The following is a 16948-nucleotide window of genomic DNA, read 5'->3' as shown; positions in this document are numbered from 1 at the left end:
TGCCTAAAGATTATGAGAAACACTTGGGATGCTGCCCTGTAATGATTATTTCTTCTCATAACGTTAAATGGTAATAATATTCTGTGGTTATGGTTTTTAAGCAAATTTTAAGATGTCTGTGTTCCTTCCATAAGAAAGGCTAAGCATCTCAGAGAAAAAAGAAAAACACAGTGTGTCTGCAGATGTTTTACCTGAAAATGTTTCTCTTTTGGTTTTGAAAGCATGTTTCCTTGCTATTTGTTTTCCTGTAAGAGAATAGGAAACTATTGCTCCTCAAAGTCTTGAAAGTTTTGCTGAATCTCACCATTGTTGCAGTATCTACTAAAAAAAAAAAATCTGAAAGTGTTCAGTTCAACTCTGCCCCTTGAAATGGTGTCCCACTTTGGCCTTTAGAGGTGGAGTGGCAGGGAGTGGGTAACACTAGGATTCCTACTCCTTTCATTAGTAATGACAGCCGTATTGCTCAAAAACTTTTGGCAAATTAAATGATCACATTTTCATGTAGTTGGCTAGAAGCACTGCAGTTACTATTTGGGCTTTGTTTGACAACATTTGAATAAGAAAAGAAAGGCAGGATAAAACCTGCCTTTAGTTTTTCACCCTTCAATTAAAAAATATATTAATGTATGGTCTGGTTCAGAGAGGGAGGCAGTCCTTAATTTGGTAAATATGACTGGCTATTTTTAGCATTTGCTGAAAGGATTTATAATCAAATGGGAAAGAGAAGTTGCAGGCAGTGGTTCTCAAAGTGTGGTCTAGTAAATTTTGTTTTGTCAGCATAATTATATTCTTATTAGAAATGGATTTTAATGTTAAAAGGTAGGAAGTTGTCTAGGACCTTGACTTTTTATTATGAATTGACATAACTGTACATATTTATGAGGTACAGTGTCCTATTTTGATACATGTACACAATGCATAATGATCAAATCAGATTAATTACCATATCCCTCACCTCAAACATGTATAATTTGTTTCTGTTGGGAACAGTCAGAATTCTTTCTTCTAGCTATTTTAAAATATCCAATAAATTGTTGTTAACTATATTCACTGTATGGGGCTATAGATGCCTAGAAATTATTTCTCCTGTCTAGCTCTAATTTTATATTCATTAAGCAGCTTTTCTTTAATTTTCTCTCCTTTCTATCCCTCTCACCTTCTAGCAACCACCATTTTACTCTCTACTTCTATGAGACCAACTTTTTTAGCTTTCGCATATATGTGAGTATATGTGGTATTCGTCTTTCTGGTCCTGGCTTATTTCACTTAATATAATGTCCTCCAGATTCATCTGTGTTTCCATTAATAAAATAATTTCATTCTTTGTTATGGATGAATAATATTTCATTGTGTATTGTGTGTGTATATGTATATATATACACACACACTATATATATATAGTGCATATATATATGTGCATATATATATATAGTGCATATATATATGTGCATATATATATATAGTGCATATATATATGTGCATATATATATATAGTGCATATATATATATATATAGTGCATTTTATTTCATTTGTTTTCATTCCAGTACCATGCTATTTTGGTTTCTATAGCTTTGTAGTACATTTTGAAGTCAAGTAGTGTGATGCCCCAGCTCTGTTATTTTTGTTCAAAATTATTTTGGCTAATCAGGGTCTTATGTGGTTTCATACAAATTCTATAATTTTTTTTCTATTTCTGTAAAGAATGTCACTTATATTTAATTGCAAGATTGCTTTGGGTCATTTTAACAATATTATTTTTTCCAATCTCTAAACATAGTATGTCTTTCTATATTTTGGTATCCTCTTCAATTTCTCTTATCAGTGTTTTATAGCTTTTCTTGTAGAGCTCTATCATGCTGCTGATTAATTCCCAGGTATATTGTTTATTTACTTATTTATTGTGGCTATTGTAGATGAGATTGTTTTCTTGATTTTTTTCCAGCTATAAAAAATTTTCCTAATAACACTAGAGGTGATTTACCTATTCTTCACTAGTTTTCTAGCAAATATACAGTGAGTTTGTCAGGTCCTATGTAATATGTGATGATATCACAGCAGATTGAGTGCTGAACAGATATGAGAATCCAGCTGTCTTCTATTAAGCCAGGTATTAAAGAAATTTAAAAATCTAAAAAATAAAAATGTAATCAAAATTTAAAAAATGAGAATATAGCTACTTTTAAAAACAAAGTGTATCATTTATAATAACATAAAATGAGCTTATTATGGTAATTTAAAACAAATTAAGAAATAAATATTTTTAAATGCATGCTTTTATTTTTAAGAGTGTCCATCAGTAAATATAACTCACAAAAATAAAAATTCATTGAAGTGCTCCATATTTTTTTCACAGTGTGCAGAGAGTTTGAGACCAAAACATTTAAAAACCTCTATTTTACATACTTATCAATATAATAACCAGTCCCTTTATTTTTCATACATTTTTATTAAAAAAATATGTATGTTTCATATTTACTTTAACAATCTTTTCAGAGTTCTTTAAGCAATTAAGAGTATTTAATTCTAGCTAATATTTTCAAATTAATCACATAATTTTGTTGGTTTCTAATCTTAAACCCATTTTGTTCATTATTATTGCAAAAAAAATGCTCACTATATGTCATAATTTCTGCTGGTACTTACAGCCACCAAACACAGGTCATGGTACACCATTTTCTGATAATTATGATGTAGTAATTTTTATTGACCAAAGTCTTGTTTAGATTTATTCAAGAATAATGTAATGAATATTTGCTCTATATGTTTTGTAGGCACTGTAGATAGTAAAATAAATAATATAATGATGGAGGACATTATTTTTCGTTTGGTAGGAAATAATATGTAAAATTGCCAAAAAATAAGCAATATATAAAGAAAAATATTGTGTCTTGAGTTTAAGATTTTAAAAAATATATAAAGTAAGATTGATGTTTAGTATAATTATTAAAGTTCTCAAAGGAATGAGTAGGGCCTTTAAGGAAGCATAAGATTTGGACAATAAATACAGCTATGAATGCTTTATCATTTAGGAAAATCATAAGATCGAAAGCACAAACAGCATAAAGAGTGAAAACAGCAGGGCAAGGACAACCAACATCATCCAAACTTGGGGAAAAATCAAAGAAAAATTCCAATTTGTGAACTGGTAAAAGGGAAGTAGATATGCAAATGAGGAATAGAAGAAAGTAAAAAAAAATACGTCACATTTGAAAACATTGCAATGCATAGAAAACAGTATGTAATAATTTATTTATTTCACAAATATCTGTTGAGTGTCTAACATGGTTAGACCCAATGTTAGGTGCTTGGGATCCAGTGAAGAATAAGGTACAGTCTCTTTCCTGAACAAGGTCATTTGGTAATGGGTCCTTATCATGGACAGGAGGTAGAGAATAAAACGTGGAATAATTGAAGCTATCAAGAGAAAATTCTTGGCTAAATATGGACATTCTTTATTATTAATTTTGTTATAATATTATAGCTTTCCCTATTTTTAAAATTATTAGACCATTATGGGTTTTATTATTTTATTAGATATGAAATTTTGCCAACAAAGATTACATAATATGGCTAATAGTTGTTATAGGTTTTATGTCATATTTTATTATCTTCTCAATGCAGTGAACACCTCCATCATTCATAACTCACTTGCTTATAGTTTGTAGTCTGAGTCATTTTTTGTGTAGTTTTATTCTTTCATATAAACAATCAACAGTTATTTGCTGACTGAGTGCTATATTTAGGCAAAATTTTAAGCTGAGCTTTGAAGAGCAAAGAGGATACAGAAAGACACAAGTGGCAGGAGAACAGAGAGTAAGGGCTTTATAAGTGGAAGAAAAGTGAAAAGTTCTGAGAAATAAGCAAGATGATAAACCTGCTTAATGCAAAGGGAAAATAATATCATAAATTATGAGGAAATAATATGGATAGATAGAGTTGGGCATACTCTGGGAAGCCTTAAACATTATCAGAAAAGTTTAAACCTGAGTCAGTGTGTAATAGAAAACTATCAGAACTTTTTGTACTAGTAGAAAGACATGATTATATTGGCATTTCAGGAAAACTTGTAAGATGTGTCACCCATTATATTTCTTAATTATCTATTTTCTAAGAAAAATAAAACAACAGAAATTAAAATGATAATAATACAATCATATTTTATATATTCTGCTGAAGACATACTGTCCCGCAATGTCATCAAAAGTATTAACTGGGAAGCTCCATTTGTTTTTGAATCTTCAGGTTGGTTACTATTATAAATTTCATAATATATATGGTAATAATATATATTGTAATATACATGTTATGTTTTATAACATAGTATATAAACATATATTATAATATAGATAGTAGACAAACATTTTCTACCATGTATACAATATGTATAAAATGTATGGTAGACACACATTTTTGAAGACAATAGTAAACAACCTGGAGATTCAAAAACATAATCTATATATATGGTGGACAAATATATATATTATAAATATATATGTAATATATAATATAATATATATATAATTTCACCATATATTGTAAAATTATAACTGGAAAATCTATGTATACACACACACACATATATATTCCAACTATACATATATATTTTCCATGTTCCTACAATCTGTATCTTTCTAATACTTATTTTATGTTATGATGTTTTTGTTAGTCTAATGAGTTTCAATACCAAGAACTATGGTGAACTGGGATAGACATTTACCTCAAAGTATGTTTTAGTTTGTAGGCATTGTAGATACATAAATAACCAACAAATTACAAGGCAATATACAAACACAAAATAATATTTCTTAAATTTAAATTTTTTTTAATGTAAGGACAATGTTGATGTTTAGTGTAATTAATCTTTAAAGTTATTAGAGAAGTGAGTTGGGACTAAGGCTACATTAGCAATAGAAGGACCTATTCTAAGGTCTTAGAATTTATACAATATGTTTCTTCTCATCTTTTAATGTAGAGTTATTTTCTGCATAAGTGATAGTATTTGCTTATTTTGAAATGCTTCTATTTGGATAAGAATTCAACATATTTAGATTATTTAGGAAAAGCATAAAATGATTTTAATGATTAATTACTTTAGGATAGATTTGCCTAGTTCTGTCAAATATCTTAAACAAGTACTATTACCTGACTTTACCCAAACTTCCAAACTATGTCTACACCAGACATCCTAATCATTTCTATCTGATGCTGGATTCAGCTTCAACATTTATACAATATAAAGATCTACCATTTCTCTTGCAATCCATGGTAATTGGCATCCTCTTTCCAAATTAGATAATATATTGATAATACTTAAAGCCCTAACATTCTTTCATGCAAGTTGAAAATTATGGTTGGAAAATCTATGTACTTAGATACACTGATGCTGTATGTGTTTATTCCAGTTTACTGGCCAATATTAATTTGAGAAATAGAAAAGAAACAGCTTGAATACTCTTTTAAACTTTTAGTACCTTTCATTGCTTTAAATTGTAAACCAATAAAGATTATCTGTTTTAAAAAGCATTGTCTAAGTAAACTCAACTCAATGTTTAATGATACTGTGAAAGAAATTGAAATCATTCCCTTAACTGATATGGCAAAATGTATAATTTATGAGCTTTTCATACTGATCTTTTAAAATAATTTTCTAGATAGTTTCAAAGTACATATTTGCATTTCTATTACTGACTTCAAAGATGTGGTATTAAAACATAAAGCAATAAATGACAAACATAGAGACAAAAACTCATGATATTCCCTGAAATTATAAAATTTCATATATATTCCACATGTCTTAAATTTATATATTAGTCAGCATTCTTCAGGAAAGTGCATGCGCACACACACACACACACACACCACACCACAAACACACACAACGCTTCTTCAAAAGTTCATGGAAAATGTGTATTATCAAAAAGCTATCACGAATTTCAACATTTTTTGCACAAATATAAACTCACAGTAATTTACTATAACATGTCTGTACAGAACAGAATCTAGTTGGAGGCATTAAGAAAGATAAGATTAGTTTGAAAAGAGCCCCTGTCAGAGTAACCTAAATTCTGTTAAAATTGACGCAAGAATATTTGTGGTAAACATTCAAAGTTGTGCTGAAGTTGAGGTGGAAATATGACGAAATCATTGATCCTTTATGAAAAGTTTATGGGGACAATGCACCAAAGAAATCAACAGTTTACAAATAGGTAACTTGTGTTAAGAAGAAACAGAAGGAACGAAACAATATTGAAGATGAAGCCTGTCATAGCAGACCATCCACATCAACTTGTGAGAAAAAAATTCATCTTGTTCACGGCCTAATTAAAGAGGACCAACAATTAACAGCAGACACAGTAGTCAATGCCAAAGACATCACAGTTACCTCAGCTTACAAAACTTTGACTGAAAAGTTAAAGTAAACTTTCCATTCGATAAATGCATGCCAGACTGTTGGGCCCAGATCAGCTGCAGACAAGATCAGAGCTTTCATTGGAAATTTTAAACAATTGGGATCAAGATCCTGAAGTGTTTTATCAAATAAATTGTAACTGCAGATGAAACATGGCTTTATCAGTATGATCCGGAAGACAAAACACCATCAAAGCAGTGGCTACCATGATGTGGAAGTGATCCAGTCAAAGCAAAAGTGGACCTGTGAAGAGCAGAGGTCATGGCAACATTTTGTGGGGATGCTGAAGACATTTTGGTGGTTGACTTTCTGGAGAGCCAAAGAATGATAACATCTACTTATCATGAGAGTGTTTTAAGAAAGTTAGCCAAGCTTTAGCATGAAAGAGAGACCTTCGTTACCTCGACAGTACTCCTACTCATTTCTCTCATCAAGTAAGGGGAATTTTGTGAGAGTTTTTATGAGGAATCATTAGCATGCACCTTACAGTCTTTATTTTTCTCTAACTTCTTTTTGTCTCCTAATCTTAAAAAAAATTAAGACATTAAAGAGAACCCATTTTTCTTTAGTTAATAATTTTAAAAAGACTACATTGACATGGTTAAATTCCCAGGTCCCTTTGTTCTTTATGTATAGACTAAATGGCTGATATCATTGCTTATAAAAATGTCTTGAACTCCTGACCTCAGGTGATCCACCTGCCTCAGTCTCCCAAAGTGCTGACAGTACAGGCAGGAGCCACTGCCCCTGGCCAGCCTGAACAACATGGTGAAACCCCATCTCTACTAAAAATAGAAAAATTAGCTGGGCGTGGTGGTGTAATCCCAGCTACTTGGGAAGCTGAGGCAGAAGAATTGCTTGAACCTGGGAGGTGAAATTTGCAGTGAGCCAAGATGGCACCATTGCACTATTGCACTCCAGCCTGGGTGACAGAGCGGGACTCTGTTTCAGAAAAATAAAATTAGAAAGTCTTGACCTTGATTCTGAGAAATGAATTTTGTATTTCAAATTTTGTCTTTTAATTCTATTTTTTCTATGAACTTTTTGAAGTCTTCCTTGTATATTTATAGATTTATCTAAAAAGTCAACTCATGAGATTGTGGAAATATTTATAGATTTATCTTAAAAAGTCAACTCTTCAGATTGTGGAAACTGCCAAGGCTGAGATCTGTAGAAAATTTAGAGGGCAGGAGTTAATGCTGCAGTGGTGAGGCAAAATTTCTTCTTCTCTGGAAAACCCAAATATTTGTTCTTAAGGTCTTCCATGGTTTGGATGAGGTCCCACTCAAATTATCAAGGACAGTCTCCTTACTTAAAGTCAACTGATTGTAAATCACAACCACATGTACAAAATATCTTCACAGCAAAACCTATATTAGTGTTTGATTAAATAACTGCATACTATAGCCTAGCCAAATTGGTGAAACTAACCATCACAATAAATGCATGTCCCTCTGTATGAATAAGTGAGAAAATAGGAAAAGAACAAAACACAAATAAAGCATAAGGAATGGAAAACCAAATACCGCATGTTCTCACTTATAAGTGGGAGCTAAGCATTGAGTATACACGAACATACAGATGAGAACAATAGATACTGGACATGAGGCTACTAGAAGGGAGAGGGTAGGAATGGGGTGAGAGTTGAAAAACTACCTATGAGGTACTATACCCACCACCTGGGTAATGGAATAATTTATACATCAAACCTCAGCAACACATAATTTACCCATGTAACAAAATTGTATATGATGTATCTTCTGCACCTAAAATACAATTTGAGAAAAAAATCTTAAATATGAAATGCATAAAGTGTACATAATTATTCTTAATGACATGCTTGATATCATTATAATTAATAGAATAGGTATTTAGTATAATTAATGCAAAATTCAAGTTCACATTAGATACAAGATCAAAATACAGATTGAACATTTACATTTTACTGGTCACAGAGTCTCTGGGATTTGTCCATAATATTATCTCAAAGACTTTATAAGAAGACAGGTGTGTAGATTACCTTCTGCATCAAGTGGCAAATTTGGGAGGGCATAGAAACAACAACATTTCAAATAATACATATGATATCTGTATTTTTAAGATTAATATGTAATACAGTCAAGATATGCTATGGATGAAAAAGATTTTCCAAGACTTTTATTTTTTAAAGAATACCTTAACAATTCCCATTACATAAATTTAGCTCTCTCACAATTTATTATGATTATTTCCTTATCAAAACAAAAACAATGTTTTTTTAATCAAGGAAAAACATATTCTAAATATATCGTCAGCTTGTGAAGGTCTCATCAGGAAAGACAGTTTTGCTCAGAGAGGATGGAGCAGAAAACACTGCCAACAGCCGAATTACATTTCTTTTCTCCTTTTTTTGGTCTTCATTCTATTGACAGAATCTGTGACAAGAGCCTGAACAGTTTTGTTGTTTCCAGATTGAAGGGCTTGTATTTGTAGCAGTCCCCTTTTGTTAGAGGTAAGCACTAGCACGAAGTTGACGGAGGACACCATTATCCACTGATATTCTTAAGATCATATTACCTAGATAATCTTCTTGTCTTTCTTCTCCCAAACTCTTGCGTTGGATCCAGGAAAAGAAAGAGGTACTGAATTACTCTATTTGTTTTGTACGGAGCTGTAACTCAACCCTCATTCTCCTTCATTATTTTTTCAAACCATCAGGGCTAATTGACAGCAAGCCTTTATATCTAGATTTGTTCCCATTAGAAGTCCTTGTGTCCCTGACTACACAGGTAAGGTAAGAACTTTAATTACTGCCATAATTAGATGTATTTTAGGCAGTTGTGCTTTGGCTTAACCAAAGGGAAATCTCAGAAATGAGCTCTCTCCAACATTGATAGGGATGCTGTCCTTCGTGTTATTTCCTGAACAATCAAAAACTTGGCAAAAAGGGAAAGGAATAGTTACAGATTGAGGGAATTGTAATCCCTTCCCAATTCTAACCACTGTCCTCACTTCATCCCTAGTTGAATTTTTAAATAAAGTTTCATTTATTATCGTTACAGAACACTGAGATCTGTAAGGAAAATACTATAAAATATACAAGGAAGCTCTGAAAAATTCATAAACTGTTGGACTAATAAAAAACCAAAAACAAAACAAAAAGTTTTTAATGTGGTAAAATGACAACTTAATTGATTATATATAATGTATTATAACCATTTAGTTTCTGTTAAGCAAACACATACATGTATCTGTATGTGTATATGTATGTGTATGTGTATATATATGTATGTGTGTGTATATATATATATATACACACACAGTCCTGTATATATACTTTAAAAAAAGAATTATCTTCTCGATTCAAAATTATTCCTTCAGAATTCAAAGGCATTACTCTAATGTGTTTTATCATCTACTGAAGAAAAGTCTAATGTCAATTTGATCTTATTTCTCTGTAAATTTCTTGACTTCTTTCTTATTACATACAAATATATATAAACATGATATATTTTAATGTTTTATTCTGAAGTTTCACAAGTATATATTTTACCTATTATTATTGCATAACAAATTACAGTTCCAAATTACTGCATAACGAATTATAGTACCAAATATTTTGTTCTGGTTACTTACTGATGCATAAAACATCATGCTAAAATTTAGTGACTTAAAAAACAGCTATCATTTGTTTGTGTACGAATCTGCATTTTGGCAGGGTTTAGCATGGATGGTTAATTTCTGATGTACACAGCATCACCCGAAGTGGCTTAACTGGGGCTGAGGATCCACTTCTCAAGTGGCTTCCTTCATGGCCGGCAATTTGTATTAGTTGTCACCTGTGAATCCAGTGGGGGGCTGTTGGCCAGAGACTTCCGATTGTCTCCACATGGGACTGTCCATGGGAATGCTTTGATTTCCCACAGAGTGGCAGCTGCCTCCTCCAAGAATGTGATCCAAGAAGCAGAAAGTAGAAACTGCCAGCCTTTCAAGGTCAAGGCCTGGAAACTGGCAAAGCTTCAGTTCTAAAATATTCTATAGGTCAAGTAGTCACAGGGCTTTCCCAGATTAAAGGCAAGGAAACATAGACCTTTTTAGTTAGAGATAATCCAAAAGAGCAAAAGACTTGCAGTGAACTTTAATGTACTGTAGTCCAAACTCTGACCACAAATTATTTACATTCTTTTCATGTACAAAATCCTGCCCACTCCCAAGATCCTAAATACATTAGCACAGTATGATATTGGCCTGAGGTTTAGTTTACCATCACCTAAACCAGGTCTAGGTACAGATGGCGCTCCTAGAGTGTGATTTTTCTCTGTTGCCTGTGAAGCAAATAGACAAGTTACCTGCCCCCTATATTTCCAACACATTATGGTGAAACAGGCATCAAATAATCACAATAGACACTTTTCTTTAAAAGGAGAAAGAACAGGAGACATGTAGAATTCAGTTGCCAATAGAAACTGAAATCTAGCCAGACACATATCATCATATTCTTGATTAAAACCCAAATCTGCTTCCTGAGAAGGAATCTACTTAGCTTCTGGCTGTGTTTTCTGAAGATTTGATTCAGTTCTCTGAGTCCTACCTTTCCCATAATAAATGGAATTTTTTTAGCTGAGAAGTGTTCTCAGTCTTGTCCCTGCCCAAATAAGTTTGGGAATACAACCCCTTTTTGTGTGTTGTAGCCTTTTGTGTGTTGGGAATACAACACCTTTTGTGTGTTGTAGCCTTTTGTTGTGGCTTCTTATAAGCCTTCTCATATGCAACACCCTTAAAATTTTTAGCCCTACTGTCTCTTTCTCTTTCAGATGAAGCTGATACAGTATCTTTAAACTTTTTCATATTTTTTTTACTTCTATTGTATATTTTACTCTTTTTGAATTCCTATACATTAAATATTAGACACCCATTATTGAGAATTTATGTATTTAATATTTTCTCTGTTTTTTTAACAGTTCTGCTATTTTTACCCACATTTGGCCATGTATTATTAATTTTATAGTTAACCCATTATTTTGAAATTTTAGATATTTATTTTTCATAAATTTCAAAAATACACTTAGTGTCTTCAAATTTTTCTATTTTGAGGCATCTTATTCTTGCTTTTGTAGGTGTGCTATATTCTTAAATCTCTTTGAGGCTATACCAAGTTTTTAGTAAGTTCTCTTCTTTTCCTGAATTATCGCCGTTTCTCTGGGGTAAGCTGCTCTTTTTTACGTTTCCTTTTATCAAGGGAAATTATTATCCTTCACTGACCATTCCTATTTACAGAATTCAAGTTTTAATTGATTTCTCTGGGCAACTGGTGTGGGTTTCCTTTATTACTGTGTATGTAGGATGGCTATTCCCTGTAAGTATCTCCTCTGAAATGGAAATGGAAGGCTTCCTGGAAAGTCTGCATATAATAGAAGCATATGGATGAGCAGGAATGAAAATGGTTTTACTCTGTGACAGTAACTCACATACTAGCAGACTTAGTTCTTTCTAGACAATACATTCAGATGAGTGTTAGTGGGATTTTAATGAATTATCTTCCAGTAAGTGCAAAGGGAACTCACAGGCAGTTTCTAGCCCCCTGGTTCTCAAACTTTAGTTTGAATTAGAATTATGTGGAAGTTTATCTGGCGTGGCTAATACAAAGCAGCCATATGTACTCCAGAGTGTTTGACTCAGTATGTCTGGGCATGGTCTAGGAATTTGCCTTTTAATAAGTTCTCAGCTGGTTGCATGCTATGGATCCACACTTTGATAACCATTGCTCCAGACCGACTTTCAACTAATTTCTCCCTACTTCAATCTATTCTTCCATCCCATTTTCCTGTATTTGCTGTGCTGCCTTCCCTTATTCTTGTTCTATTATTAATGTGTGTAACAAACCACCCAAACCCAGTGGCTTAAAGCAACAATGATTATTAATACTCTGCTTGCTAAACTCCTATTTTGGTGGGGCTCAGTAGTGATAACTCATCCTTAATTCTCTTAGTATTAGCTGCAGCAGTTTGAAGGCTGGGGACTGAAATAATCTGAAATTTCATTTTCTCACATTTCTGATATTTAAGACCCTATATGAGGCTATTGGCAAAAATACCACATCTTCTCCATATGGTCTGACACATTCCTCAGTACGTGGTGGCTGGATTTCAAGGGTAATTATCCAAGAGAGCCAGATGGAGGTCATATTACCTTTTATGATTCAGCCTTAGAGGTCATGCACAGTCACTTCGGCTGCATTCTATTTATGCAAGTAGCTACAAAGTCCTTTCCAAATTCAAAGGAAGGAGGAAAAACCTTCTTCTTTTCTTTTTTTAAAAAAAAAAAATTTAGTGGAGTAGTGGCAAGACTCTGAAGAGTGTATAGGAAAAGAAATGTTGCAGTAATTACTGCTATAAAGTTCCATCTATTATTATCCTTACTCCAAACACAATTCACTTCATCATCACATGCAAAATATTGATACAATCACAGCTTTTCCTCCAAATAAAACCAAAATCTTATCCATTATAGCATCAGTTTTATAGTCGAGGACCAGGATTTTGTCAACTAAATCAGCTCTAGGTGTGAATAAATTTTCTCATGTGTGTTTCCCTTGGTAAAACTTGTTAAGTATAGCTCTCCATCTATAGACCAGTGAATTAAAAGGGACATCTTCTTTGACTTTGATATAGTCAACAAACAGTGATGGGTGGGCCATAGGATAACCGCTGTACATACTCCTATTCAAAAAAAGGAGAAAGTGGGAGGCACACAGTATTCAAAATTTCATAATTATTCTGAGATCTATTCAGGCACATATTTGAGCTCCTTGATTAGGGCTCAGCACTACTGCCTGGGAATGATTCTCCACAGTTTCATTGTGACTTTTAGGCTCTGGGCATTACCCTCCGAGTCATCCTTTCTTTTCCATAAACAATGGCTATTGTTTGCAGCTGAATAGTTTTATCAACTTGCTTCATGTTAATAGTGATTCAAGCATCTAAAAATTAATTTTCGTTTTGTAATGTCACTGTCTCTTTTTGTCTAAGCTGGTGATGTTTCCAACCACACAATTCCTTTTAAAAACTCAGTGTGTTTTCCATGAATCTTGTTATTTAGCCAAGTTATACCCAACAATCTTTTTGAGGTAAATCTTCCTCCACTTGTGGCTTCTTATAAGCCTTCTCATATGCAACACCCTTAAAATTTTTAGCCCTACTGTTTAATAGAGAAGATCGTTAGACTTTCAGAGGGCTTTATCTGATTAAGTGAATTGCGCAGGCAATCCTTAAGTCTTCTGAAGTATTAAGAATAATGCCATTTCCCACCTTGGATTTGATATTTACTCAGAAGTTCTTTGTCATTTGAGAATCTCAGATAAACTAATAGTATAAAGCATTTTTATTTTTGAACTCAGTAAGACCTGGCTGCTTTATAGCTCCTTTCAATTTCACTTAAATGAAAACATTTTAGCTAACCTGTTTTTTTCCCCCCTCATTTTATCAAATTCAGTAGGAAGAAACCAGGTGACAATTTAAGTGTTCTACCTAGAACTCTCCTTAGCTATGTCATCCAGTTCATTAGGTATATTTTCTATCTTTCACATTACCATAGACAAGGTGTGGTTACATTTTTTGCCGCTGTGTAACAAATATCTCCTTTTCTCCAGGTTTCAGTAATATTTTCCTCATTATCTTTAAGCCATCACCAACAGCCTTCTAGAGGGCCATCAACGATTTGCTAATAATCTTGTTCAAGGTCCCATAGTCTTTGTCTGATACCTTCCTCAAAGTTCTTACAGCTTCCACCTGCTAGCTGACCCCAAAACCACGTTTTACATTTGTTATAACAGCACACTACCCAGTTAACAAAATTAGCTACCTATTGCTACCTAAAAATGACCCCAAAACTTGGTAACTTAAAAGAAAAGTAACATAAATTTTGATCATGATGTCACAACTTACTGAAGGCTTTACAGGGATAGCTCACCTCTGCTCCATTTGGCATCAGCTGGGGCAACAGTTAGGGACTAGAGTCATATGAAGACTTTTGCATTTATATATCCCCCAGTTGATACCGGCTGTCAGTTGAGACCTTAATGGGGTTGGTGACTGGAATATCTGCTCCACGGGATGTCTCCAGGTGGCTTGGGTTTCCTCACAACATTAGGTCTGGATTCTATGGGTGAGCATCCCAAGAAGAGAGCCAGGGAAAGGCCAAATCACCCTTCACAGTGTAGTCTCAGGAGTCACATATCATCTTCTTGGCCATATTATACACATCCATACAGTGAGACAGGTCCACCCAATTTCAAGGGAAGAAAAAGAGATTCTACTGTTTCATGAGAGAATAGCAAGGTTCTTCAGTAGCGTGTGGAGTTGGAAATATAGCTGTGGTCACTTTTGGAAAATACAATTTTCCACACCTCTCTTTCATCTATTGACATGCTTTCACCTATTTTCCATGTTTCAGAATTTTGTGCAATTTCTTATTTTCTCATGTATTTCTAATTTTTAGTTGCTTTTCTGGGTTTATGTATTTAACCATTTCTTTGCTGACATTACAGTTGAGTTTCATGAGAAAAGATAAGCAAATGCATGACTGAGACCACTTTTTAAAACTGGAATCATTGGCTAGGCGTGGTGGCTCACGCCTGTAATCCCAGCACTTTAGGAGGCTGAGGCAGGTAGATCATGAGGTCAAGAGATTGAGACCATCCTGGCCAGCATGGTGAAACCCTGTCTCTACTAAAAATACAAAAAATTAGCTGAGCATGGTGGTGTGTGCCTGTAGTCCCAGCTACTTGGGAGACTGAGGCAGGAGGATCGCTTGAACCTGGGAGTCGGAGGTTGCAGTGAACCGAGATCACACCACTGCACTCCAGCCTGGCAGCAGAGTGAGACCCCGTCTCAAAAACAACAACAACAACAACAAAATAAAGCAAAACAAACAGAAAACAGGAATCATCATTTTCATTTTTTTGTAAATAGCTATATTAATATTTTTGAATAAGAATCCCTTGAATTGAATTGCCTTTAATAATTACAATTGTATATTGAGGTTGAAAATTACATTACAGTAATGTGTCAATTAAATACTGCTAGTTGTGCCCTAGGTAACATTAGCAGCAAACAAAATTTAAATCATATGAATTAACAAGTCATATATGGACAATAAATTGATATTATCTAAAATAAAAGAATTCTCACTAATTTTTTAACCAATAACAATAAATCATTTAAAGTCATACAGTAACAACAGGGACCATAATTATAAACAAATGTGAAAGATCCCAATGAGAGACATTTTAATCACGTCCTGAACCATCCTCTCTTGAATTTCAATAGTATTTCTTAAATATTGTGATTCAAATTAACTTCTTTTGACATCTTTAAATTTGTTCCTCAGTCCCTGGGAACACTTCAATGTGTGCTAGGGTAAAGTGAATACATTAGAAACAGATAAAAATACTTCATTTTTAGAGTTATAGGATTACTCGGAACTTACCACAGAAAACTTGAACACCATACTTACAGCGTAATCTTGAACCCTACATAAATCTAGCCAATAAAGACAGAAGGACCAATTTGATCTATCTCCTATGCTAGAACTCCAACCCTTTGGAGGCTATCTGGCGATTACACTTTTTAAAAGATAATTTTTACACCATCATGAAAAACCACATATCAATTTTTAATTTCTAACCAAATTAACACTTTTCTTATTACACAACAAAAGTGACTTTATTTTAAAATATACAGTAAAATCAACTAAATAAATTTAAATTACTTACAATTTTACTTTAAAAAATGCTAATATTTTATTAATTTCCGTCTATTCCATTGCTTTTTTATTCTTCGTCTACCTCCCCCTTTCCTCCTTTTTGTATTTCTTTCAGCATTCCTCTGTAATGATCATACACAGCATTTATTTTCTGTCTTCCTAACAAGCACTGAGCTAGAATGCCATTATTTAAAAGTTTATTATATAGAGTTAGATATGAAAGTATTCTACATCTATGTTTACACAATTTTATATGTTTAAACATAAAATTCACGTGTTCATCTTGTATTACGAATATTTATTATCACAGTTATACATCTCTTAGGGGAAGCATACTTTTTGCACTCAATTAGCATAGGCTTTTAGCTGGAGATTTTGGAGTTGGAAACTATAGTCTACGGTGCTGGTAACGTGAGCTCAGGTGAGCTCTCTGAATACGACTAAGACCCTCCAAGTCTAAGGGGAAAAGAGTAAATCATGATGTCTATTTGAAGACATTTCATAAGTGAATATCTTTTTGATTAAGAAGTCCATTCAATTTAAACACATTTAACCTGTCATTTATGACTCATGAAAGAGCAGACACAATTCTACCGGGATAAGGGTTCCACCAGTGATTTTTATATTAAAGGAATTGTTTGCTTCAAAATATGATCTATATTATTTGAAAGTTCTCATTCAACTGCATTTCAGCCCTAACTTCAAATAATCATACACACTGTTTTCTGACTTCTTAACAGCACCAAGACACGATCAAAAACAAGTGTACTTGAACAAGTTAGCTGCTTAGTAAAAAC

The 16948-nt window shown here is 33.2% G+C and overlaps 1 long non-coding RNA gene across 1 annotated transcript in view; it reads left to right on the top strand.

The window, feature by feature from the left end:
- The window catches only part of LOC129486524 (uncharacterized), a 50773-nt gene extending 49576 nt beyond the window's left edge, over positions 1–1197 (top strand). Inside the window, exon 3 of the long non-coding RNA XR_008659011.1 lies at positions 1164–1197. This is a non-coding gene — a long non-coding RNA (uncharacterized lncRNA). The remainder of the gene's footprint in view (positions 1–1163) is intronic.
- Positions 1198–16948: the final 15751 nt, after the last annotated feature.

The sequence above is a fragment of the Symphalangus syndactylus genome, chromosome 7 (genome assembly GCF_028878055.3).
Source record: "Symphalangus syndactylus isolate Jambi chromosome 7, NHGRI_mSymSyn1-v2.1_pri, whole genome shotgun sequence".
Lineage (NCBI taxonomy): Eukaryota > Metazoa > Chordata > Mammalia > Primates > Hylobatidae > Symphalangus > Symphalangus syndactylus.
The sequence above is the reverse complement of the archived record's forward strand: the minus strand, read 5'-3'. Positions and strand labels throughout refer to the sequence as shown.